The following is a 3,725-nucleotide window of genomic DNA, read 5'->3' as shown; positions in this document are numbered from 1 at the left end:
ACTGTGACGGGAAAGTGTTGACGGGCGCCGGCATCTACCCACGCCTCCGACAGGTTGTCGACGTAGACGGCTATTACCATCTAGCCGCGGAGTACATGGAGTGCAAGGCTTGCAAGGGGAAGGTGATATCGTGGTCTGGAGCCATCGTGAGGCAGCTTGACGTCAGTCACCAACGCCAGTTCCCGGTGCTCTTGACATACCGGTAAATATCTCGTTGCTAAATTTTGTAATATGAAACATTGATCGCTCGCTACTTAACTTGTGCATGGTCGCTATACATGTTCGTATGAATAATCGCTGACTGCGTTGCGTGTTTCTAATTCTTTCAGTTTTGCCTGCGACGTCCGCGTCATCGCCCTCATGCGTCAACGCACGGTTGGGAACAGCGCCACCGCGCTGCAGCAGAGGTTGGAGGAGGCGCACTGCGAAGCCTGGATGGTAAGAGGTTGCCTCTACATGGCAGACTGCACGGCATTCAAGGATGCCCAGGAACGTCATCTCCTGTGTGGTCTGCCAGCCATCCAGGATCTTCCGATCCCTCGACCCGTTCCCAAGGCCGCTTGGCTGCTGAGGGTGTACGGCAACGACGTAATGCGGCGGATCGATGGAGTCAAGGCATCGATCACCTGTGTCTGCGGTAGAGTCCTGAAAATGGACTCTACTAAGAAGGTGATTAATGCATAATTTATCTTCGAGTCTTTCCTTTGTCGTTCACAGGTTGTTTGTGCATATTATTGTTATTTGCGTCATAGTAGCACTGAGTAACTGTTGCGGACTGTGGTTGTTGCGATGGCAGCCTGACCGACGGGATGTTCGCTGCCTGGCCAGACCTCATCGTTCGCCTTGATGTGTGGCATTTCATGCGCCGTTTGGCCGCCGGCTGCACGACGGAGGCACACCCGCTCTACGGAGTCTTCATGAGCCGGCTCTCTGCGTGCATCTTCGAGTGGAGTGGGGAGGACGTGCAGGCGTTGAAAGATGCCAAGCTGTCCGAACTGCTCGCTCGGCACGTGGAGGAGCCGTCGGAAGATGACCTCATCCGGCGACTCTCCAAGAAGGAGCTTGCGCTTCACTGCCGGCGCAAGACCCGCGGCGCCGCGGAGTCTACGCGGCTGATCGGGGAGTTGCTGGATGCGTTCTCGGGCGACCAGGGACGTGACACCTTGGGCACACCGCTTCTCGATGTGGAGCGCATTCCGGCGCTCTGGGAATCGCAGAAGCGACACGTGGCATGCCTGCAGGACCCTGCGGATATCCCGCTGTACACACAGACTGGGACCCGCATGAAGGGGACAGTCAGGCTGCCCGTGTACAGGTGTGCTCGAGGTTCGACGAGTCTCGAATCCTTCCACCTCCACATCGCCAGGTTCATACCAGGTAATCATTATGTACTAGTAGTGCATATGTGTGCGTGCGTGCGTGCGTGTGTGTGTGGTTCTTGACGCAGCGACTCGTTTTACGGTCTGTAATGGTAAATGCATAGCACAAGTGCGTGTTTGCGTTTGTTTGCAGTTGTACACGTTTGCACTGTCTGTTCGCTTACAAGTCGATGTTGTTTCTGACTCTGTTTATTTCCTTACAGGTACTAGTGCTAGTGACGTGCACTATCAGATGTACCTGCTGGAGGGCCTGGCGAGATGGAACAAGGATCGAGCCGAAGCCACCAAGACCGAGCGAGACTGCCCCAGTTACGACGGCATCCTCAAGAGCGCGTTCAACGCGTTGGGTGCCGGCTTGCTGGGCAAGACGCTCATTCCTGGTTTCGACGTCCCTAGTGCTTACACGGGTAACGTACCTACTTTGTATTCGCTTAGAGCGCATTCCACTTCTTAAAACCGTCTTTCAACACACACACACAGTACACCTGCTGCTGCGTTTGCAGATTCATTTTTGATTTATCATTTCTATTGTTTGATTCACTATGTCATTGTTATTTTTAGATGCATTATTTCAGACAGCTATATGTATGTAATGTCGTCACGATTGCATTCGTTACAGGAGAGCTCATTGGTGTCGAGTACCTGTACAGCCAGACTGGTGCGGTGCTTGAGGATCAAGCGCTGCTCGATCCTGATGGCAGGGAGGCCGCCCAGGACGAGGCTACAGACGACATCATTGAGGCTGAGGCTGACGAAGGCTTTGAAGACGCGGATTCAGCTGACGACCTGACTCTACCGCCAGTAGAGCCTAGCGTTCGTCTTCCGTCGAACCCCGCGGCTCAGCCGGACACACAGCACCCCGTGACATCTGCCTCGTCGAGCGACACTGAGATTGCCGCGTCGAGCGACACCGAGATCGAGAGTGTGGTGACTTCGGAACCGGAGGACTTGAAACCCGAAGTAAGTTTTTGCTGGTCTTTCCATTGCTTTACTCTCTCGATGCATGCATGCTTTCTCTGACATGCAGGGATCTGTATGTATGTAATGAATTTGTGTTTTCCACAGGATTCGGTCGGACCGGACAACATCGGCGGTTTCGGACGGGTGGATGCTTTGGCGCAATGCCTCTTCGAGTTGGGTGAGCAGACGTCACTTGCACTGACGATCACCCAGGCGGACACCATCATCCGTCTGTGGGACGACCTGCTCCCCTACGACAAGAGGCCGTCCGTCATTGCAGAACGCCACAAGCGCCGACTGGTGTCCGGGCGTTTCAAGTATTCTAAAGGAACTACAGTGCCCGGGGTCGACAGCACCAAGAGGTAATAAATTGATTATACATTTCGTTACTGTGTAATAACTGTGTCTACATCGATTTCTAATACATCGTGGACGTATTGTATGCAAATGATTTCATCTATTCATTTTATACTTGTACGAGCTTCAGCCGTGACGTCTGTGTTCTAGGCGTTCGTTACACTATGCGTAATTGAGGATTATTGCAATTATGGATGTGCCATGAATATGACGACTGTGACACCGCCATCTATTGTTATTCATTTCTAGTAATTTTTATCTTTTTTAAATGTTTGTTTCAGCCGGAACCACCTCCCAAACGTGCTGATTCTGAAAATATCTTTAGTTTTCCTCTAGGCTGCAGAGCTTCTCTAGTCATGCGAGAACAGACTAATTCGGCGAACAACTTTATATATGTGAGACGTCGTGATTTGATTTGAGGCTAATTGCATTCCTGCCTCATCCAGGTGCTTCCTGGGCGAGAACTCGGGGCCCGCACAGTGGCCGGCGATTGCAACCGCATCATGGAGGCGTTGGTGATCAAGCTGTGCGCGGCGGATACATCATCAACCGAGAAAGCCCAGGAAGGAGACCGAGACGAAAGCCGGAGGAAAGCGTGCTCGCCAGAGAGCAAGCCGTGGACTCATGTCGGCTCCCGCGCCTATTCGCGCATCCGGGCGTTGTTGCTGAGCAATCCCAGCATCTTGGATTCCACGAACATCCAGCTCATGGACATTAACCACACCACCTTGACACAGTGGCACCTCAAGCGTGTGAAACTCCATGAGCGCCAGACGCTGGAGCAGGGCATCAAGGATACAACGCCCGGAGGCCGTCAGCGCAGAACCTCTACAGGCTGCACGGGCTCTGTCTCCAGCAGCGCAAGCACCTGATCAGCCGCGCACAATGTTTGAGCTGCCCGACAACACCGCGGGCAAATGAGTGCTGCGCGGAGAAGGCTTGCGCTGCATCTGCTTCGGCCGACTGCGCCACTGGCCACAGACGTTTCGCGCATCGGTCCGGGTGCGCGCAGATACATCGCCAACCCGT

This window comes from Priapulus caudatus, unplaced genomic scaffold (assembly GCF_000485595.1).
Source record: "Priapulus caudatus unplaced genomic scaffold, Priapulus_caudatus-5.0.1 Scaffold619, whole genome shotgun sequence".
Classification (NCBI taxonomy): Eukaryota; Metazoa; Priapulida; class Priapulimorpha; order Priapulimorphida; family Priapulidae; genus Priapulus; species Priapulus caudatus.
This window is presented reverse-complemented; position numbering follows the sequence as displayed.